At 40.5% G+C, this 24,639-nt stretch overlaps 1 protein-coding gene and 1 long non-coding RNA gene across 7 annotated transcripts in view; both read right to left on the reverse strand.

Annotated features, from left to right (window-relative positions):
• SORCS2 (sortilin related VPS10 domain containing receptor 2) overlaps positions 1–24,639 on the reverse strand; it is a 558,746-nt gene that overhangs the window by 491,596 nt on the left and 42,511 nt on the right. The gene's annotated exons all lie outside the window — the stretch shown is intronic.
• Positions 1–24,639, reverse strand: part of LOC135579442 (uncharacterized) — a 55,273-nt gene continuing 30,634 nt past the window's right edge. The window contains exon 2 of the long non-coding RNA XR_010472522.1: positions 1–24,639. This exon is cut by the window's right edge and continues 28,485 nt beyond it. This is a non-coding gene — a long non-coding RNA (uncharacterized LOC135579442).

Genomic DNA, 24,639 nt, shown 5'->3' on the forward strand with positions numbered 1-24,639 from the left:
TGAGTGATAAAGCATACTTCAACTTTATTGCCCGAGATAGCGTGCATTTATACCAAATACCATAATTATGCATACTTGTCTCTATCTAATAGGCTAAGCACATTTACTTACTCCACCTACTTGGGTTTAGCTAGCTATGCGCATCCCACATTCTTCTGACTCTTATCTCTTCAAAAATATCCTGACCCTGCCTTAGTTAGTACTTTTCCGTTCCCCCCTTTCCCATGGCCTAATAGACAAGCTAACTAAGGCCTACTTATGTCAACTAAAATGGGCTCTGCTCGTACAGTTGCTTGGTGGACTCATGTCCGTGCTCCTTGAGCCAATCCCCGACATCTTCCTTTGGTAGAAGGTCCTCTAACCACCAGGTCATTAATAGGTATGGAACAGAGATATTCTCCAACACTTCTACTGCCCATGAAAAGGACTATTTAGGTATTTTACAATTTGAAAAAAAATATTAAGGGGGGGGAGGGAATAAATGGCACAAGTACTAGGATCCAAGTCCTTTTATGAGCTTAGAAGACTTGCCCACAGTTACAAAGAAAACATATGTAAGAGAAAGACATCCTTAATGTCGCAGGTTTCATAGGCACAGTCTTCCCTTTCTACAAACAGCACAGCTTAGAGGCATAGAATCATTTAGGTTGGAAAAGACCCTTCAGATCATTGAGTTCAACCGTAAAACTCACACTGCACAGTCCACCACTAAACCACGTCCCTAAGCACCTCATCTACACATCTTTTAAACACCCCCAGGGATGGTGACTCAACCACTTCCCTGGGCAGCCTGTTCCAATGCTTGGCAAACCTTTCTGTGAAGTTTTTCTCCAATATCCAATCTAAACCACCCCTTGGCACAACTTGAGGCCATTACCTCTTGTCCTATCACTTGCTACTTCAGAGAAGAGACCAACACCCCCCATGCTACAACCTTTCAGGTAGTTGCAGACAGTTATAAGGTCTCCCCTCAGCCTCCTTTTCTCCAGACTGAACAGCCCCAGCTCTCTCAGCTGCTTCTCATCACACTTGTGCTCCAGACCCCTCACCCGCTTTGTTGCCCTCATCTGAACTCACTCCAGCACCTCAATGTGTTCCTTGTAGTGAGGGGCCCAAAACTGAACACAGGATTCAAAGTGGGGCCTCACCAGCACCCAGTAGAGAGGCACAATCGCTTCCCTAGCCCTGCTGGCCACACTATTCCTGATACAAGTCAGGATGCTGTTGGCCTTTTTGGCCACCTGGGCACACTACTAGCTCATAATTCAGCCGGCTGTCAATCAGCACCTCCAGATCCCTCTCTGCCAGGCACTTTCCAGCCACTCTTCCCCATGCCTGTAGCGCTGCCTGGGGTTGTTGTGACCCAAGTGCAGGACCCGTCACTTGGCCTTGTTGAACCTCATACAACTGGCCTCAGCCCAACGATCCAGCTGCTCTATATCCCTCTGTGTGGCCTTCCTGCCCTCCAGCAGATCAACACTCCCACTCAGTTTGGTGTTGTCTGCCACTATGTTCCCCCCCACATCCAACAAACGACAGAGATTCTCCTTAGTCCTCCTTTTGTTGTTAATGTATTTATAGAAACATTTCTTATTGCCTTTTACAGCAGTAGCCAGATTCAGCTCTAGCTGGGCCTTGGCCCTTTGAATTTTCTCCCTACATAACTTCACAGCATCCTTGTAGTCCTCCTGAGTTGCCTGCTCCTTCTTCCAAAGGTTATAAACTCTCCTTTTATTCCTGAGTTCCAGCCAAAGCACCCAGTTCAGTGAGGCTGGTTTTCTTCCCTGTTGGCTCATCTTTTGGCACACAGAGACAACCTGCTCCTGTGTCTCTCGGATTTCCTTCTTGAAGAATGTCCAGCCTTCCTGGACCCCTTGGTCCCTCAGGACTGCAGCCCAAGGGACTCTGTCAACCAGGCCCCTAAACAGCCAAAGCCTGCCCTCTGCTTCTGTATTTTCAGCAACAAACAAATACTGTGATTGATAGTCTGTGTTAGTACATTAAGCCATCACCCCTAAAAACAGCCTGGAGACCTTCATTGGTTTGAAGAGCACTGTAATTATAATAGAAATTAATGTATTATGTTGGACAGGAGTTAAAACACAGTGATATAAACCCAAATCTACCAAAATGAAGTGTGCATGAGAATATTCAGGAAGACTTCACTGCCTTCTTGATACACAGACATCTTCCATTTGCTATTTTCACACAGAGATCAGAAGCTTTCAGTATCTCTGATGCTCCAGGGTATCATTATGAGAGAAAGTCCAGGCTTCGTTTTCATCCTTGTACTATTTTTAAAAGAATGTTATTAATGAGGAACAACATGTAATTTTGTGCTTGGAAGCAGATGAAATCAGAAGTGTGTCTCTGTGCTTTAACGTGCAATTGGAACAGACCTATGAGTTAGTCACACACAGTACAACATCAGCTGTTACATTTATCTAGCTTTTCTCTCAGGAATTTAACTGGCTATTTGATTATGGATATGTAACTAAAGGGCTTTATCATAGCCCAAAATCTTGACTTTGAGAATCACACCTCAAAGCCTCCGCTTCTCCAATGCCAGAAGGTTTATTTCTGACATACTGACAGCTTTTAAAAAAACCAAGAAGTTAATCCTGGGAGACTTACTTGTAGAAATACTTTAGTAATAATGAATAAAATATAAGAAAAAAAATGGCTGCAGGCTCACTAAGTATAGAGATAGAAATGTTTGTGGAATTTTATTATTAAATCAGAGTCAAATTGCACAGTATTTCCTTGCTGTACAGTTTCATGGACTATACCAAAACATCTGAACTTCCATGAAATACAAGAGGGAATACAAGGAGACTGTATATATCAGTCTCCGGTCCACACATTGGATTCAAGTGTTTTCCTTTGTTTTAAGCCAGAGATGAGTTATGCCCTATGCCATCTTGCTTAATTAATGAAAACACATTTTGAGACAATGAAAAGACCCACAATACCAGTTTGCATTAAAAAATTAATACAATTAAGAAATTAACGCAAGTATTACTCCCATCAGCAACTACGGGAAACTTCACTATCTGTGAAGGTCTCAATGCAGATAGAGCCTTCTCTACAATGAAGTCCCACTACGCTCTTTTGAAACAGATACAAGAATTCATGCAGAATGGCAGAGGTAAATAGCACTCCTGCAAAGTCACAGCTGAAATAGGAAGAGAATATACAAACATTTGTGTAATACATAAATGGATCTGCCAATATACTACTGGCCAAATTTATCTGTATTAATAGAGTAACACAAATAAACACATTTAAATCACATACTAACAGGCACTGTGAACACAGATGTATCTGGCAAAGCAGCACTTCTATGCATAGCATTATTTGAAAGATGTAGATAAACTGGAGAGCTCCAACAGAGGGTTATGAAACATGATCAGAGCTGGAGTGACTTGCCTACAGCGAAATAATAGAGGAAGCTAAACCTATGAGGGTTGAGCTGAAGAGATGGAAACATGAATGTAGCTGATGATTAACTATGTGAAAAGTAAAAAGGAAAGAAGGGAACGATTTAGTTCACCTAAAATTGAGTGCAAAAGGAGAAACTGAATGGCTAGAACGTGTTTAATGATGCCCCTATAAAACTGACAGCAGACATGATACTCAAAAGTATTGTTCTGTTCTGAAGAGCTTCAAAATAAAATGACATCTTCTTTTCCATGACTTCTGCTCCTTGCAGACATACCTGAACAAAACAAAATATCGCTGCTTTCTTTCCTCAGAGCCTTGTTCTCACTGCACACTCCCACTGCCTTCAGCGGGTAAAGTCACTGAAGGCATAATCTGTTGGTTTTGGTTTTTTATGCTGATGGCAGTCAATGAACCTTCTGCCTGGAGAAGTTCTCTCTGACTGGAGATTGATTTATGCACACACACAGTGAGAGAAAAAGAAGGAAGATAACTTAATTCTCATATTTCAACTTGAGTTTATGTGTCCAGCAGAAAAAAAAAAAAAAGCCAGACTTTTTCACTAGTAAATTTAATACTTAAAACATCGAGAAGTTGCAAGTATAGAACCCCAGGACGTACCGATAAAGGCTTACTGGAGAGAGGAATTTAGGACTAAACAAAACTCAACAGTAACTTACCATGTCAGAGCAAACATTCCTAAGAAATAACAGTGCTTGGATAATATCCTCAATGGTATGAAAACACTTACAGCAAGGAGCATACAATAAACCTAAAAAAAAGGCTGCATGCATGACAACCGTTCCTTTCAGCACAGTAACAGCAGTTCACAGGCACCCTACAATTACACATTGGTAACATGATAGTATTATTGTATACGCTTTTCCAAAAACCATTCCAAAACCATTTGCTTAGGTAGCCTTATGCTACTTGTTCATGCCTGAAAACAAAAACACCGATGTATTAAATAGTTGTTTGGATAATATTTTAAGCAGAGTATGATTTTAGATAAAACAGGTTTATGTCCCGCGGCAGATAATCACAGAAGAACAATTTCTTCTCATATTAAGAGTTTGCAGCAGAGTTTGCATTGATGTAAATTTACAAGGTAAAGGATATGAGCAAAATCTAGATTTATTTTAATTGGAACTCCTATTGAAGGAATTTTTTAAGATCAATTTAATAGTCTGCATTTATATGGAGTAGGTATCAGACCACATTCCCCAATTAATGCTCTGTTCTACAAGACCAGTTAGAGACATATTTTCTGAACTGGAAAGTCTCTATTTTGAGTGCCATAAATGTCAATTAAAAAACCAAGGTGTGGCGGGGGGCAACCCACACCACACAAACTAGAAATGTTGGGAACCTGCGTCCTCACAGTATTGATCCTTTTGCCACATTTTAAAAGAGATTAAGATATTGATGATGATGATGTTGACACACTTGAAAATCTAGTCTCAGTGCCACTAACAGCAAAACCGCCAATATCCACCAAAGTGTGCATTTTTATTAAGCTAATATAAAGTGGAGTCAGGGCTCTGCCAAAGATTCTGCTGATACTACAGTGGAATATAGGAATTCATAAATGAAATATAAAGTTACTGCTGTTTGGCTTTGATGCCAAAACTGAGGAGGGATCATTTCTGTGTATTTTCTTTTTTTATTCTTGATGCTTTTGATTATTACTCCTGATTATCTGATCCCAAAAGAGGAAGCATATAGAGAGGAGAATGAAAAGAAAAGAATGAGTAGACAATTATACTCCATCAGATGCACTTTAAATCAATCACGACGCAGTTTACTCAGGCTGTTTTCCTGAGCTTGCTGTCTCTATGAACTGTTCAAGGGAAAAACTCAGTAATGATCTGGCTTTCTGCACATTGATTTTTAACAGCATTGTCATTTCAGCCAATAGAACTCAGGTAAAGACTAAGTGAAAACATTTTCTTTTATTGGAAAACTAACAAGTGCATGTAGGAATTCCCCCAGAAAATACAAAAGGGAAAAAAACACAAAAGGGGTGTCTACTTGCAAAATGACTGGGCAGCGCTGCAATGAAAACATAAGTGAAGGAGCAAGATTATCAGTGAAAAACTAATATTTTTTTATTATTAATGAGGGTTTTAAATGTTGCTAATTTTGCTTCTGTTTTTTTAATTATATGAAGCATTCTTCAGATAGTAATCCGAAATGTCATCAGTCAGAATATTATCAGGTCTGTCCGCCAGCTGCATAATGTTCATCCACTGGCTTCCAATAGGGGTTATAGAATGGTTCGGTTTATGGCTCATCTGTACACTAAAATTTAGTGACATCAGCAAAGCTTTACTAAATCTAAAATGAGGATAAAATAATTTAGTATTTATTTATTCCTGAAATAAAGACTTTTTGTAAAAATCTCTAATGTATTTGCTGTTCACTAACCATTAGGACAATAGAAACACACAAGGATGAATAATATGTGCAATAATTGACCCACAATTGCTGTTTATATACAAGGAATTCTAGTCTGACGTATGATCAGTAGTAGGCAAACTTAAATTTTAAAACATTTTCCAGTTTAATAGCATAAGTTAAACACTTCAAAACAAAAGAAAATCTTATTTTTAAACCATCTTGAATCTGTTTAAGCAATCACTTCTAATAAAATGGCGGGTGAAGAATGGGAGAGAAAGATGTCCACTTCAGCAACTAATTTAGTTTTACCATTTTATTAACCAATAAACTCTAATTGCCTTAACATGCCAATCCAGCAAGCAACGCTGCACACTCCAGAGAGTTTTGCCAGAGCAATGGGTGATACTCTCCCAGTTTCTGAGTCTGAAGTTCCACTAATTACAAAACAGATTCTATACCCAGAAGGCTTTCAGGATCAGATCTTCACTTCCAAGTGCAAAAATTCAGAAACTCTGCACATTTTACTTGCAAAGATTCTTGAACTCAACAGTAACATGATTACTAGAGAACACTTGTTATATTGGTAGCGCTTAGACTTTGTATTTGAAGGGTCAAGCACCAGGACAAATGATGTAATGTGTGTAATCTAAACCAAAACAATACATTTACTTCATTTTGTGTGAGCAAATTAATTTAATTTTGTGTTTACACAGCACTAGTAGCATCTAGGCACTTCAAGTTCTAACCTGGTGATTCTTCTTCCATCTCAGTTTTCCCACCTGTAAAACAGGGATAAACCTTACCTTTCCCACTCAGCAGATGTGTGGATTAGCTAGAGAGGCTGAAAACCCTTTGAAGATGAGAAGTGCTCATCATTATTATCCAACAGCAGCATTCCAATTACAGTCTCTCATCCTTCTTCCTTTAGAAGCTGTCAAACACAATATACCGCTCCATGCGTCACAAAGATTAAATATGTCTAATATGGCAGGTTTAAGATGGACAGGATATTATCTTAACAAGGTTACATGCAAATTTAATTACTTGTTTGCTAATTCATTTCATTTAACGTACAAATGCTGTCAGTCCGCTTTCTGCAAAGAAGGACTCCAGAGTTCTGCCATTAACGGGATGTTGTTTCTCTCTTCTTCGTTACTACCTGCATCATGTCAGACCTACATATTTCATATTGCTCTTACAAAGGCATTAGGAGAATTTCACAGTTCTTAGACTTCTCAAAAGTTACTTTTTGTCCTCAGCACACTGTCCACTGCCCAATGAGCACACATTTTCCATTAGTGGATTAATCTTGATTACCTTTTCATTTTCCTGGAGGAATATCTAGAGTAGAGAAGCAGTAGGGCAGATTTTAAAGGCATTTAGGCACCCACAGTAACTGCAAGTTCACAGCAGGTTGCTTTTTAAAATTTCACAAAGTCTCTGTTTGAATATTTAAGTACCTACACACCCTTTAAAAACCTTATTTTCTTGAAGTGAGAGAAAAAATATCTGAACAAGAACGAGAATTCATGTGTTTTGATATCAGCAGGATGCATCTTCCGAAGAGTCCTAGAGACAGCCGATTCCATTAACTGACTTCCAGAGCAACAAGTTATCACTTCATGACAGAAAAAGGAGCTACTGTCAGCAGCAAAGCGTATGTACACCCAGAGAGCCTTTCTGTGCAAAGGTGCCCCTGCCAGGGGGACAGGTTTTCTGTCCTGGCAAGCATGTACTTACTCTTTTGTTTCTGCACAACCTGGGCAAAGCCACAGTGCCCAGGGCTCAGCTCCATGGAGTTAACCACACCTGGAGTTAACCACACCTGGAGTTGTTAACCACACCTGGAGTTGTTAACCACACCTGGAGTTAACCACACCTGGAGGTAACCTCACTTCTGGCCCCACCACCTCGCTCCATCCCTCGCTCCTGGCAGCTCCTGCACAGCTGGACAGGTCCAACGTGGGCAATGCAGAACCAGCCCCAGTCTCATCAGCCCCGTAGTCGTTACCCTCATTAGCAGCAGAACGAGGCCACGCAGCCGGGTGCCCTGCACTGCTAAATGACAGACGGTCAACCTCGATTTTGCAATGTCACAAAGGAAGTGAGTTAAATGAGAAGAGCTCAGAAGGCAAGTGAATGGGATAAAGAGAACACAGAATTTTTTCTTTGCTTTTTCTCAAAATGTTCATGTCAGCTTACATCGAGATGAAGGCACCGGCTGACAAGCCTCAGTTTACCTGTGGGAACTTGAGTTTTATAGGTTAAATTCAATGAGTGTTTCAGAAATCCACTGGATTCCTTATAGCAATCCAACCTTATTAAAGAGTTTCCAAACATACTGTAGCTTTGAAAAAAATAGGTGACAGCACCTCCAGCTTCTGACCCAGATGATTATCTTTACAGAACCGGATTTATAAAAATCCCCGCAAAAGGTGCTGGTCTTCTAATCAGTTTAAGCAATAAAAAAATGGGATTTTTAAGGCTCACTTTGCCAGGACACTACAATCATGCCCTTTTATGTGGCTCTGTAGGTCAATCCTACAGCAAGCGCACAGGCAGGCAAGATCTCGGTTTGCTGCAGCAACACACAAACTCACAGGAGCCCATTGCCCTTTCAAAAATGGCAAACAATAGTGTGTTTTGACCTCTCTTGGACACCTCTGCGACACTGCGGAGTGAATCAATTCCACAGAAACTTTATTCCGATTGATAAGGACAGTTTGCTAGAAAAACCTGGGCAGCAAAGAGGTTTGGGGTCTTAATGGGGTGGTCACATTTTTTGCAGAGAAGCCCACTTAAGAGCCATCCTTATCTGTTAATAATCATTCATTTTTTAAAACAGTTTTTAATAGCAAGTTTAATTCGTGTTCATGACTTTAGAAAGACACAAATCATTATGGGTGAAGGAGAGCGCTCACTAAGATTACAATTTCCAAGCCATTTGAAACCTATTTTGCAGAGGAGCACACACATGCACTTAAAAGTTTGATGTACAGACCTACAATTAATTTGCTATCATCTCATGACAGCAAAGAAAAAGGCTGAGAAATGATTGATAGATTACGCTTCAGAGAAACAGAGGGATGTCTGTTTGAGCAACTTATCGTCATCTTCTCGGTTACTTTGCAAGAGACTGACCTTTTCAATTCCCATAAGAACCTGCAGCTAATTCAGACCAGAAAAGGACGGCTATACACACTGCATCACCAGCTAGAAGCTTTTTTCTTCAGCCTGGAACACACATTCCTTTATCTTCGATTCTTCAAGGGCGAGGCAGTCAGGCCAAAAGAGAAACTGCTGGGATGGCGGCAGCGGCCCTGGGGCTACAGCTGGAGCCGTATGGCCAAACCAGAGCATAATTCCTCTGCCTGCATCCCTTACACCCCAGTGTGGCTCAGCGAGGCTGGAGAACCAATTTCACAGCCATCTGTCTTGATCTGATCGATCAGGGTAGAGTCCCCTACTACTGCAAGCCTCAACAGGCAATACTGCATTCTGATTTAGGTAACTTCCAACTCTGTCTCAGTGGCCACATCTCTATATTAAAGACAGCAAAATACTACAACTCCAAGAGCTGTATCTGACAGAAGACCAAACACTATAATGCCATATCTATATGGGCTTATTTCTATCATTATGTTTTCATTTCCTTAACAGCTTAAATATTTTTTTAATCTCAAATAAATGTGCAAGATAGACTCCCTGTATGCATAAACCACAAGTTTCTGTTTTGGTATGCACACATCCAAGGCAATCTTTGCAAATTTATGCAATTAAAAAAAAAAAAGGCAACAAAGGCAGCACAAATACATCTGAAATCTTTGCTATTGCCCTGAAATCCAGAGTGGCTAATTTTCTTTAACCATCTGCTCTGTCCCCTTTACACTAATCCTAATCCCCTATCTCATCTGAGGACAACCTTTTGTGGTACCCAAAGCTCTGTTACACCAAGCAATGGGTGTAACAGATTTTCATTACCACACTAGCTGCCGCTATTAAGACCCATTTGCGTGGACTGCTCAGATAGAGCAGCTGCCTTGATTTAAGATCTCCGCTCCAGCTCAGCCCTGATCAGAGGAGCCTGAGAAAACTGGCAGGATGTTTGAAGTTATTCACTGTAATGAAGCCATACCACACGCTTTAGAAGTCTATTGTCAAAACATAATTGCCACTGCTGCTACACCTTAGGACCTTCGGACTGGATTACTGTATTGATTTTCCCACGGAGCAGCTGTGGATCACTTAGGAGTTGCAAGCAATGGAGAAAGCAGCTATCCACAAGGAACACAATTTTTCAGACCATATGACTGCCCTGTTAGCCCTAATACAGCTCAAGATGTTGATGCTGAGCTGTGAAAGTCTTTCTATGGGTTATGTCCAAGCTATTTTTAAGATCACCTTTCTTCTTCCAAATGCCATAACTGTTAAGGGAAGCCTCCTAGTTTTAATTAATAATGCAAACAGCAGGACATTTTTATTGAAGCAAATTTGTCAGTGGACTCCTGCTCCCACACAGATCTGATACAGCCCTATCTATCTACATGTAGCACAATGTATATGACTATGAAGATACATATGGCAAACAGGAGTCTACACAAACATATCGCACCAGTACACGAATGCTTCTTTTTAGATTCAGAAATATTTTAAAGCTTCGTCTTAGATTTGCAAAGCCTTTAACCAAGCTGCCACTACAGTCCCCTCATTTTCCATGATGCTGCCTGATAGCTCTGCTCTCGAGGAACAATGCAGTTTGGAGTGGAGCAGCAAGGATTGTGTATTTTCAATGGCTGGATGCCAAATATTAAAGTCCTTGTCAAAAGAAATTTGCCAAAGCCTGCGGTTTAACTCCAAACACAAACTACATTTTGAGGACAAGTTTTTCTAGGTGAAGCATCAAAACTCATCACCACAAGCGGAAAAATGAATGTTCCATTCACGTGCTTATGAATGCAAAGAAATAATGATCTTGATGAGAATACACACCGATATTCTTACCTTTTTTTAAAGCAAAATTAATCAACACCTTGAGCTTCATACTTATTTGGAAACTAAATTGAGTTTCTAGATCTCTACCTATAAATCTGTGAAAATATTCAGTGCCTGATGTCAGGACATCCACTATTCAGTGCATTTGAAAATGAAACTATGTATATTTCAAAGCCCAAAGACAATTTAAGAAGGCAAGGGAGGGGAGAGGGGGGGTACACAATACCCACTCCAAAAGCCAAAGAAACCTGAAAATCTACCCTTCAAATCATATATGTCCAAAGAAAAGAAGAGTCACATGGTGTCTATGTGTCTTAATCCTGGCATGTGCGTATTTATTTCTACTGCCTTTGATCAATACGCAGCAGAAATCCATGCACCTGGAAAGTTAAAACAGAAATCACAACCTGACCCTTCAGGTCTCCCCGCCCTAAAGCTGTCCTTCCAGAGAGGGTCCTGCTGAGCCAGGATTACACACCAGGAAGGTCTGTTCTGCATGGCAGAAGGGCAGGGGATCAGGACCAGTGTATCACTGGGGGAAGATGAAGGCAAACAGTAGCATCCACTGTAGCACACGGTTTGTTTGCGTTTCCATGGATGGCTCAGATTAACTACTTATAGCACGTTAAAAAAAAATATGAACCGTGAAAACTGTAACGGACCAATATCACTTCTGGGCAGTTAGTGGCTTTATGCTCTCAGCCTTTTCCCCACACTGGAAAATAAACAAGTACAGGTGCCTGCTCCTTGTAAATAAGAACAAGCAAAGCTTCCCTAACAGCTGCTTTATCTGCTGTCTCTGAGATAACATTGCAAGCTGAAGCCCTAACTAATTCAACTACTATAACAAAAAGGCTGATGCCATCATTTTTCTAATCACTTCAACAAGCTACATATACACAAAGTGATTATTACTTACACTGTGCTCCCTTTGCTCGCAGAAAACTGATCGTCCTATTGATTGCAGCTTTATATTTAGATTCCAACAATGCAAGCATCTTAAGCTTAGAAAGCAACAGCCTGGCCTTCTGGTTGGGTAGTTCTCTATCAGATAATTAGTAGAGACAGGCAGAAAAAAAATAATAAATAAATAAAAAAAAATCAGTATCTACATTAATATCTATGACTCACTAGAAAATTCCCCTCTTTAAAAATTTCCATTCTGGACAGCTATGCAGTATCTCCACTAAGAAGCACAATTTCTTGCTTCTCCACCCAAGACAGAAGAACCTGCATTTCCAGCCACAATCCTCACAGACACATCAGTGCCCCGTCAGCAAACCCAGCACGAGCACTGTGGCAGTTGTGTAATTCTGTCCCTTGAAGAAGAGAACGGCTATTTTGAATGGACAGGCACCACTGAAATACCTTAATGTTACAAAAAAAAAAAAATGAAAAGAGGGAACTCACACTCATGCTCTAAAACTGGTATTTTAAATATTGCTTCACGTTCATCCATACACCTTTGCATCTGGATGGCAGCAGATCACAAATGCCACAAAGCACAGACCTGAAAAGGTGTGGGGAACAGCTGCAGGTTTGCCTCAAGTGCAGCCAGCACTCCCAGCATGGGACCGAGCAACATGAGGTGCCCTGAAAAGCTATTTTGGTAGAAACTGATCATTTTTTCTTCCAAAATGATGTTTATTTGAATGCGTTGGCAAAACGCATAAGACAGGAATGTATTAGAGAACAGGCACACTGTAAAACTCTCAGTGTAACAACCAGGTGAAACTAGCAAGTTTATATTCTCTTTTTTATTCTACTATTTTCTATTATATTCCTCCCAAATAATAGCTATTACATGAAGCTGACATTGCAGGTGTGCAGCACAGGCCTCTGCATTATCAAACCATTATGGAATTACATAAACCAAATAATTTAATTGAAATAATAAAAATCACTTACTAGAATTGAAGCCAAATATGTGCAGAGTTTGTCTTTCCTCCAATACGTGGCAGCAACAATATCTCACATTTGTTAACATATTGCAAGCTTTTGTATAGGCAAAAGATCTCAAGACAAATCAGTTCCTCTCTTTCTGCAGTACACAAATCACGTGCTCATTCAATACACACCAAATCCTTCACAGACATCTTGAAGTTTTCTTTCTAAGAATACACCAGGCTGCCTAATAAATTAAAAGCATCTTCCATGAATGGACCAAATTCCCAGTGAGGCTTATAGAGTTTGTGTACATCACAAAGCAGATCCTCCCAATGAGCTAAGTCAAGCTACAGAAAACCATCACCACACCATGAAAGAAATACAACTATTTGTTTTGCAAAGTTTACAAAGCATTTGATGAATATATTTTAAATATTCCTCTTTTGGTAATGAGCATGGAAGAGTTAGTCCTCTAAATTATTTGTTCAAATAATTAACATTTTATATCAGTTCAATTTTTTAAACTTACGTTGTCACCTTTTGTATAGACATATAAGAAGATAAAGAAGTAGACAATATTTAGCATTAGCACATACAAAGAATACATGAAATCTGCTACTTCAATGAATTGGGCCAGGCCTGCACTATTGCTTTTACAACACAAATGCTGCATTAGCAAACTTGCATACAAAAAAGGTGCTCTCTGCTTTAAAAAACTGAACCTGCTAGGTTGTCTATGGAAAGGTGTCCCTGCAAACAGAAATTCCCATATTATCAAAAGTACTGTTAGTCACACGAGCCATCTTCGTACTAAGGAGCAAAACCACACAACAGCAACATCACCGTATTCCGAAGCTTAAAAATGAACCCTGCTTCAATGGAACAGCCTTGGACCCTAAAGACAGGCAGAGACACAACAGCGTGGAGCTGCTGAGACTCTGGGACCCGAACAGTGATACGTGCTTCGAACTGCGCCTGCACACGGCTGGTCAGGTCATCCCTGCGCTTCGAGGCAGCTCTGGACAACAGAGTAAAGTACCAGCGTGGAGGGGAATCGTGTTCATTCGGCAGGACTGGCTATGGCTGACTCAGAAGTGTGCAGGAAACAGCAGCCCTAACTGCTCAGGGGATTGCAAATGAGAGGGATATGAGAAGGAGGGAAGGAAGGTATTATAATAATTATTATTAATAAGAGCAGCTGAAGAGATTACACATCTAAAAGACTATTCCAGAAAACCGCACTGAAGCCTATGATCAAGTCATTGAAAAAAAGGCTAAATACTGAAACCTTCCTCCTAAAGCAGGAAAACATTTATCTTGAGTAACTTGTTTCCCAGCTATGAACATGGTGAAACTTACGAAAGAGGCTACAGGTGTTTAGCACCAGCACAGATCGGGCCACTTGGCTATTTAAGAGGGAGTGATAAAACCTCCTATCTAAGAGGTCCTACATGTCCCAGATTTGGTGGGGGGGGGGGGGGGTCTTCTCATGGGCCAGGATGACTCAGGAGTGACACATCTTAGTGCTTTTCCATGTGCAGAAGGAGCTAATCCCATCTCCCTTGATTCCTCTTGGGAAAACCAAGAGCAAGCAGCAGAAGTAGTCCAAAGACTACCAATCAGATTATGCTGATTTAGGGATGTACTTTTTAGATGTGCCTGGGATTTGAAAATTTTGTTTGCTGTTACTTCATGTATGAGCAAAAGCACTCCTCTTTCCAACCCCTGAGGATAGAATAAAAGCCCTAGTAAATCAATAGCTGCCATTAAATATTAAACTATTTCTGAATCCTCATGGTAAATAAAGAACCCATGTCTTATCTAGCCTTCAGTATAAAAGGATATCAAATTCGCGAGGTCATATTTTACACTCCCCTGATAGCACACAGTACAATTTATTAGCTTGTGGACAGCAAAGAATATCTTATGATATATTAGTGTAGGCAGAGAATAACCGACTTCTGCTGGTTAGACCCAGAAGACACTCACAAGTTTATTTCCCTCCAGTGTCTTCCATGCTGAAGACCTGGGAAAATGTGAATCCAGCTGATTCTACTGACTCGTCGTCTCCACATAAATAGCAATTTAGAAGACAGAAATGTTAAAAGGCGGCTGCATGTAGAGCTCAATATATCACATCTGGAGAAAAGGCCACTATCAACCTGATGAATTGAAACTGGTAAATTTTGAGTTGTATCCATATCATGAGAAAAAATTAATCATATGGAGTGAAAATAAAACCTTAATGTTATATTACATTTGGCTTATCTCCAGGAATATACCTAGAAATCTACGTTCCAGGAATTAAACATGAACTATTGAGAAACCTTTATATTCTGACTGGAAAGGCCTACTCTGCTTCAAAAAATGACTATAATGTGTACATGAAAAGGGGAATGAAAGCTCTGAGAGTTTATGTAGTATTTAAATATTGCTGAACTACATATGTAATGGCTAATTCAAGACAAAAAAAGTCTTCTAATTCTTCAAGACCCAGCAGTCATAAAGGCCTTGACTGTTTCAAATGATCAAAAACTACAATGGAACTGTGTCCCTGGAGCTGTACAGTTAACAGATTTGCAGAGTAACAAGCTACGGGCTATATTACCTGGGGAAAACGTCCTCTTACAGGTACTCTAATTCTCCTGTGCATTTTTGTATTGAGAGATTTGTACCATACAGCTTTTTCCACTCTTTATTTCACATCCATTAACAAAGAAGAGAGTGTTCTCAGGAATGAAAGTGGTCTCTTTTTTTAACCAATTAAAAAATAGGTATGACAGATAGCAAATTTTACAAATATTTAGTCATTGTATAACATATCCAGCACTTAAAAATTCAAAATATCAACAATAAATATAGTCGGTATGCAAAACCGAAGAATTTGCAAGTTGGATAAAATCTCATTCCCAGAACTAAAATGCAGAGCCAATGTGCTTAACACTTCTATTGCAGAAGTACTGGCAGGCCAAAGCCAGCTGAAGCCTGTTAAGTCAGTAAACACCAAAGACTGTATCATAGTAGAAAATGTGTATTTTGGAGGAGCTGGGCAGAGCATTTGAAAAGGCTTCTCAGTACTAGCTGGCGTTCTTCTGGCACAGAATCTGAGTTTAACAGAGACTGATGTAAACATAAACCATTAAACTGAAGGAAGCTTCTTACTCTTTATGGGGATACCCACAGAACAGCACTTATTTCCTGCAAGATGGACAGAAGGTTACAACTTCTGGATAGCACTGCCCCTACTCACCTCAAACCGTCTCAAGTAATTTAATTAAGAGAGAGAGCACAGAAACAGGACTAGAATTACTCTACCACATTAATTTCCAATTATAGATGCATATAAATTTGGGGAAATGAGCCTAGTCAGATCCACAAGATAACCACCAGGACAAAGACTGTCATTAAGCAAAGACAAATATGAGGTGGCCAGACATTTGTGGTCTCTCTCTCCCATTCAAGAACAAATTATTTCAGGGTTGGTTTGTTGTTTGGTTTGTTTTTTGGGGGGGTTGGTTTGTTTGTTTTTTGTTTTTTAATTTAGAGGTGTCTCTACTACTTCCAAATAAAATTGTTGAGGTGGAGAATAACATAAGGTGTACAGTTGCAAGAGCCATCAACTGAGAAATAATCACTGCAGTACCTTCTCAGTGGAATTATTAATATTCTCTTCCTCCTGCTGTTTTTCGAGAATAGAAAAAACCTTAAACCATCATTATCACAGCAAATGAAATAATATTGGCCAACTCTTCATATGGGAGCCCACCTTGCCACGCCTGTGATGCCTTCATGCTCACAAGCAGCCATGAATCTCTTCTCTGCCGCTGCCAAGAACTCTATTACCAAAATAAATACTAGGGGGGAAAAAAGGCCTCCCATGATGGTCGACTCATCGCAACCCCTCTTCTGACCCTTGCTCTGAGTTCAGCTTCAAGTGCCTTCATCCACATCAAGAAACGCGTATTGAAGCCAAAAAGCCTCATAAAACCTTTGACTCATCATGGTTATTAAATAATATCAAAGGACCAATTTGAAAACAGAATCTTATGCCTTTTTTGAGAATTCAACAAAGCAGAGAATATTACATGTCTGACAGGTGTTTAACAAACTATAGCCCATAAGGAATCTCATATTGACTAAGGATCACTGCACAAAGAATCAAAAAGTATCTTTTCTTTTTAGAGTCCTCACAGAAACATGCTAGTGTTCCCTCATGCTGGTGAGGAGAATGGGACAACACAAGAGTCATTCCAGAGAGTTCATCACCCTGCAGGAGACTGGAAGGAGTAACAGCCTTGGTTTCTGGTACAATCATTCACATCCCAAAATAGGTAAAAAAGGGTTCCTTCTGAACATTTGCATTCTCTCAAAATAATCAATTTATGTCGCTATTAATAAAAAAAAAAAAAAAAAAGGCACTTCAAATGTCTGCTTCAGTGAGCAAACTCTCCAAATGGAAAACACTCACAGGAAGATGGGTCCTCCCCTTGGCTGGTTTACATTGTTGTAATTAATTCAGGTTCTGAATCTCACCAGTTGAGAATCTGGTATATCAAATAATTTAATTTCATGGCTGGCCCTACATGCTGCAGTTAGATGTAGCTGCCGCTGATAAACAGCTGTTTGTGGGTTTAATGAAGTCTGCTCCTTTCTGGATGGCAGGCGAGTGCCCGGGAGCAGCAGGGAGCTCGGTGCCCCTCTCCTCGCGCGTCCATCACATGGGGACGGCTGTGGCTGCCCGCAAGTGTGGGAGAGCACCAGGGCAATGGCCAGGAGGCAACTACAGGATGCGAAGTTCAAACCAAGATCTCCTGTGCAAAGAAGAGTTGCTAGTTGAACTTCAACATCCAAGGTTGGAGGTCAAGAGGATGGGACCAGACTCCTTTCAGTGGTGCCCAAAGATAGGATGAGGGGCAATGGGCAGAGGCTGAAGTGTAGGAGGTTTCATGTGAATATGAGGAGAAACTTCTTTACTTTGAGGTGCCAGAGCCCTGGAACAGGCTGCCCAGAGAGGTTATGGAGGTCTTCTCTGGAGACATTCAAAACCCGCCTGGACACATTCCTGTGCAATCTATTTGAGGTGAACCTGCTTTAGCTGGTGGGTTGGACTAGATAATCTCCAGAGGCCCCTTCCAATCCCAGCCATTCTGTGATTCTACCTGTGAGCCTCCCTGCTTGGTTCATTCCAATAAAAACAGCCTTACTGCTCCACCAAGGTCATGTAATGAGCGATTCTGTCTCACAAGAGAAAAAGGTTTGGAGTGTTAAGAAATTTGTTGCTGTGGTGATGTTGATGATTCACCCGTAGTCTGTGGCTTTATACCTAGCTACAGTGGCACAAACGTCACACACATGACACCATCAGACTCTTGCACTTCTGTGTGGAACAGACTCCAATTCAGCGAAGCACTCCAAGTCAGCCCACGCTCACCTCCCGTGGTAATGCAGCGGGACTTAGTCATGCGCTTAAGTGACTTGTTGACTAAAAATGGATTAAACCCATGTCTGTAGACAAATGTATGCTGAAGTGTTTGGCTGAACAGGAACATAAATCTGCCTTGAGTTTAACATGCTTTACTTCTTCCATCTGTGTAGATTTGTGGTGGTAGTAGTTTTTACAGGTTCATAGACAGAGGGATAAAGAGTCTTCTACTGTTATAACATCTCCCAGGACTAGCTGGGAGCTCTGAGGCTGGAAGAGATTGTACCAGTAACACAAACCATAAATCATCAGCAGAGTTTTGCAAAATGCATTAAAATTAGCTTGCACAATTTTATTTTCAAAATAAAACTGATGGAAGATAGGAAAGACTCCCAAACCACCAAGCAATACTTACTTTGGCTGCCGTCAAAGTTTTCAAGCAGCTGAATATCATTAGGTAGATTCTAGTAAAGAAAAAAATAAAAATAGGGCTCCAAACACCAATGATTTGACTCTGATCTTAGTTTTCAGGTGTAAACGGAAAGGAACTCCACTGAAGCCACTAGAATAAGAGCACTGTCATCTCCTTAATACACTATGCAAACCATATTCAATATTTTTCAAAGAACCAAGGTCTGAGATTTATCTTGAAGAGTGCAGAACCTGGCCTGGAGAATGCAAAATGAAGATTACTGAACAAATATGCAAACAAAAGTGCAATCATTACACTACCGCTCAGCACAATCATTATTTTGTAGACAGTCACAACAGTGAGCAATGGCCTGATGTCTTCACGTTTAGAATCCAAATGGACCAACGTTAAGAAAATGAATGTTAAGGTGACAGGGTCATTATATTCTATTGCCTGCATCCCAAAACAGATATATGTTGTCATTCTTAGGCAGTACATAGTCAGACATAATCCATTCCATCAACTGCAACTGGAACATTTTTGACACTTTCCCTCGGAAAAGTGGGCAAAGTGTTGAGCAACCACCCCACACATAAATTCCAACTTAACAGACTTGTTTTGTTTTTCGTGGCCTCTAGGATGTCCACTATGAGAAGAGCTTGGCAGCACTCCCTATAAACTATCTGCAAGAGCCTGCTCTCAAGCAAAGATTTAAAGGATCTTTACGAAGAAGGAAACAGGCAGACACATACAAACCATGACAGTTTTGATTCTGGACTGTTGCCAGTGTTCAAAACAGCTTTAATGTTAAGACAAAAAAATTTTCTACATGTAGATTTTATAATGTGTTTCTTACCCATGGGATCCATATATCTCACTCAGATATACATAATACAAACAAAGATGTATATAACTTTTTTCCCAGGAATGAAATTCAAGTTGCATTTCATACATAACAAATTCCCTGATTATACACAGATCTATCACACAGGACATTTGTGTTTCAGTCACAGCATCTGAAAACATTTAGATGAGAGAGGGGTTTGCATGTGTGTGCTTTTGTTTGTTCCCAAGCAGCTAGTTCGCCGCTAAGAAATGCTGATGGAATAGATTTTTATTGATCAGCTTCATGCTTCATCTAACATACTAGGATGTTTGGTGCCTGATCCACAGTAATTGAATAATCAATTTCTTGTTCCTTAATAAATTAATTTATTAAATGCAAAACACATACAGCTGATATTTCAAGGAGCTAATTTGCAAACTAAGGCAATGGTGGGATTAAGATGACCTCTGTGTTTCAAAAGTCTGGGGACACATAGTAACACGGGAGTAACCAACAAAGTAATAAAATATTTTAAATATAGTTCTTTGAATTTAGATAACATAATTTTATCATCTGCCTTAGAAAAATTAGCCTGAAAGAAACATAGTCACTAAAAAAGAATGTAATTTTTTTGCCTATCTATATTTTTATTTCAACATGTATGTTAGCCAAGACTCCCCTGCATTCTCAGAACTATCTACAGTTTTATTTTTAACCATCAATCACAGAACAAAAGGACAATACAACACTCACTACATAACAAAAGTAAACACATCAACTGTTATCATCACCACCTCTGGATTAGTGTCCCTCCTTCTGAAAATGGAACAGAAAATGTCAACATCCAAATTGTTTAAATTGAGGAGGAGAAGCAAGGTCAGTGCAGTTGTCTTTTTCTTCCTTTTTTAAACATTTGCCATGAGATTCCACCTACAGCTCTCCACGACGGATCTCAAAAGCACTGACAGGTCTAACACTTTCTGGAATTATGCCAGCAGCTACGTCCTCCAAAAAACACGCCAGCTTCTCATCAGTGGAGAACCCCACACAGAAATGGGTTGACTGGAGGGCAGGGAGGAGGGAAGGGTTTTGGAGCCCTCTCTTCCCTTCCCCTCCCCTCTGAAGATGCCTCCCCAGCAGCAGAGCAGGTTGTCCCCAGGTGGCCGATGCACGAGGGGCCACTGGCCGTGCAGGGTCTGACCGGCCCCGCTGCAGCTGTGGCTGCTGAAGCCAGCACAGCCCCATCACCTCCAGCACGCACACGCGAGCTTCTGCGGGAACCGCAGCCTTTCAGAGGTTTACATATAAAGCCTGCACCTGAAAGAAAACGTTCATATGGCGCTAGTTGCCACAGGCACTAAGATGTCATTGCAAATCCAGCTATTAGAGAACAGATAAATACCTCCCGGGCAAGCAGTGGTTATATTCTCTGCAATAACTTGCTGGTAATCTTCTATTTAAATGGTCTCTGCTCGTTTTCACCTATATTAGGCCATAGTCACCTAGGCCCATCTGAACTCCAGTATCAGTCATTTTGAGGAAGAAACTTGGTCACATCAGTTGCGCTATTGAAGGAAATCACATGTCTTTGTGCCAATGATGCTTAAATCAGAACAAAACATGAGGGAGAGCCTTTGTGACAGCAGGAAGCGTTCCAGCCCCAGCAGAGTGACGCTCAGAAGATGCTGCATTGCTTTCAGCAGAGCAACTAGCAAGGAGCTTTCCCTATCTTCTGTGTTGGCCCCAAGCCTCAACATAAGGATGATAACTGCAGTTTGTGCTTCTTCCCAACAACCATGCAGTTATCATGATGGGGGATGAGATTAAAACTTGAGGAATGTCATGTGCAAAAAAAGACCTTTGCTGTCTGCAAGGTCTCTTTTAGAAGTGATAGGAAAATTTGTTCCTGCTGTCTGCTCTTGTTCTCACAGAGACACCTGGACAAACCTTCCCCCCAGCATGAGCAGGAAGCAGTGACGAGGACAAACAGGAGATGCACTGCCATCGGTATCTGCCAACACAGTGTGTCTTCACACTGTATCAGACTAACAAGCATGACAGGAAACCAAAACCATGAAGATACTGTAAGCTGCTGCAAACATCCAAACAATCTTAGCCCAGGGTAGAATATTAGCAATTTAATGGACAATGGACATTTTTAACGATCACATGTGATTGACGTAGCACTCTCAGTCGAGCGCAGTAGCTGACAATGTAAGCTCCTAGTCCTTTGCAATGCAGAATAAAACAAGGACATTTAAAGCACCTTCAGAGCAGGTTTTAAAAATATGACCACTTGAGTGCTTGGAAAGAGCTCTTCAATTGGGGACACTTACTCTGGAATCAGAGAATACAGGGTGTTTCAAAAAGAAGGACCCAATTTGAAGCAAGTCTGAGTCCTTGATAGGGTCCATATTTTTGAAACACCCGGTATTTCAAATTAGTCACAAATTTGATTTGTCAGTTTGGGGGAAAAAAAAAAAAATCATTGTAGAATAAGGATATCCCCATAGGGACATATACCAGTAAAACTGCAATTGCTTAAAATGCTTAAAACCACACTTTGATTTTTCCAGTAAAGCTTTTTACAAGCTATTATCATTAGCTAGCCATGGACAAGTCACTGACTGGCCAGACTGTGAGAAACAAATTACAAGACCTTGAAATATGGTCATAATGAATTAATACAGCCACTGCTCAATTAACCACGATTCACATTTTCTTATATAATTAGAGTAATTTCAGAAAACATGGGGAAACACTGGCAATCCTAAGAGCTGTGAGCACTTCCAAGGCATTAACCAGCCAGGAAAAACAAAAGTTTGGAAGAAAATTCTTCCCATATTCCTGGTGTATGTTTGTGCAACAAACCTGGAGTTCATGGAAATTCTCTTTATTCACGTGTCCCATTAAAATGTCATCCTTATATCATGGAACCAGAGTCATTTTGATCAAACTCAAAGAAAAAAGAAGTCACATTTTCTTAGGATGGGAAAAACATGAATTACCCATGCAAGGCAGACAAATCAGATCAATCAGGTGGTATGGCACCCAAATAAATATGCTGAGCAAAAGTTTGCAGGGGGTTTTCTATGGGCAAACAAATTGTCTCCAATCCCACCCTTTCTCCTTCTTGTCCATTTATATGAAGAACTCTCCTATTACATTCTATTTTGTAGAAAACAAAGATGTCCAATTATTTTTAAAAATGCTGAAACAGGACTTTGCAAGAATATTTAGGAATAAATCTCAGAAGACTTGCACTGTCTCAGCATTTCTATGTCAATTTTATTGTATTTGTACCGATATCATTAAGCATTCTATCTGGCAGAATTTAAATGTAAGCAATTCATAACAGAATATTTTGAAATAAAGTAATGTAACACATTAACTAGAACTTTCAGTTACACCATACAATTTGTCAAATTGCCAGCAGAACAACTCATTTGAAAAGACAGATTGTTGCTTATTCTTTAGCTGTCACTTGTGCTACTTCTCTTGAGCTCCTTTTGCCTGACATTTGGCGCGGAGTTAGTCAATCACACTGACGGCTGCCTGATGATCTCTGATAAAACGCACAAACAAAACAGAGATTCTAGCGACTCATCCATCAGTCCAGAGACTGACTTGATACCCCAGATAGTGGCTCCAGGGGACAAACCCCTGCCAGCCACACATGCTGGTAGATATTACTGACACAATCTAGCTGTGGCATCCTTCCTGAGACCGGGGAGTTACTGGGATAAATTACCGGGATTTGCTGAATTAAAAAATATCTTGAGATTCTGAACCTGTAGATCTTCTGAGTATTTTTGCAAACTCTGCCTGCTAAGGGCTTCTTTTGAAGTTAAGGCATTTAAAATAGCTACCCAATAAGAGATTCTCTGGGCTTGATCCAAACACCTCTGGAGATCTGACAAGACATCCTCCACTCAGTGGGACTCCACTGAGACCACCACCAGCTTTTGTATTAGCCACTCAACAGTTATAATGCAACACCAGCATCCTGCCACTCTCCCTTCTCACAGGCTCAGTTTTCCTTTCATGTGTTTAACTTGCCCACATATTTTCACATCCTGCCCAGCATTCCACAGGTGGAGCACAAATAAGATGTTATAAAAGGATGCCGTTACAGAAATAGTAGGTCCACTGCCACTTTCCCTCTCCCTTTCATATGCACATACACAGCAATAACCTTCATGCATCTTAAAGCTGCAACTGCTCACTCGTGTGTGAAAATGAACCTCAAACTTCTACCAGTGATGAGGACAGAAGCCTAATGGTTTTGTCCAAATTAGCTCTTGAATTGGGTCATATATATTTTAATGAAGTAGAAGTTAATGCGGGGGCTGAAGTCAGGAAGCTGGATGCCAGATGAGTGCCTGTGATTGCTTTTGTCCTTGGTTTGATTAGTTTGGCAATCACAATCATTTACATAAATTGTTCATATCTTACAAAGGGGGAATCACATCCCAAGGGGGCAGGAGAAAGGGATGTACAGCCTATTCATACAAAGGTTTTCATGTGCAAATAAATACCAGGTAATTTTATTTTCTCCCTTTGTGTTTCTCATTGACGAAGCAACTCAGGTGGCTCTGGCAGCACCACACGAACCAGGACTGTCTCACGGGCCTAAGCACGGATTATCGTAAGAAACATGATGAACATCAGATGAAAAGAGACTGAGAGTTTTCCCTCTCATCCCAGTAAGCAGGTATGTGCATTCTAGCAACAACTATAAACTCCACCAAACACACCAATAAACAAACATGTAACATTTGCCCTAGTTTGTCCTCTTGGCCTTATCTCAGCAGATTCACCTTTCTGAAGCAGAACTGCGACTCAATGACTTGGTCACACAGCACAGAAGAACACAGAAAATGACAGTATTCAGAGTTACACAGTTTATAATCGAGCGTGAATCCCAATGGAATTAGACAAGCATTAGGATGTAAAAAACTTTCATTTGCCCACAAAACTGATGCAGGCTGCAAGCTTTTCAATTGGCTGGTGTGCTTTCAGATATAAACTCAACCCATCCACATCTGAGGAGAACACGTAATGTGTAGCCTCATGCTCCTCCCTGGTCGCTTCAGCTGAGCACACCAACTGAGAACTTAACTGCCTTATGGAAAAGGTCCTTTCACATCTTTCTTTCTTACACTGGACTAAGACAACCAAAACATTTTGTTTTTGCTGAGCAGTAGTCAGCAGGTGTTGCCAAGTCCATGATACTTCCAATTCTTTAGAGAAACCTTT

Source organism: Columba livia, chromosome 4 (assembly GCF_036013475.1).
Source record: "Columba livia isolate bColLiv1 breed racing homer chromosome 4, bColLiv1.pat.W.v2, whole genome shotgun sequence".
Taxonomy (NCBI): Eukaryota; Metazoa; Chordata; class Aves; order Columbiformes; family Columbidae; genus Columba; species Columba livia.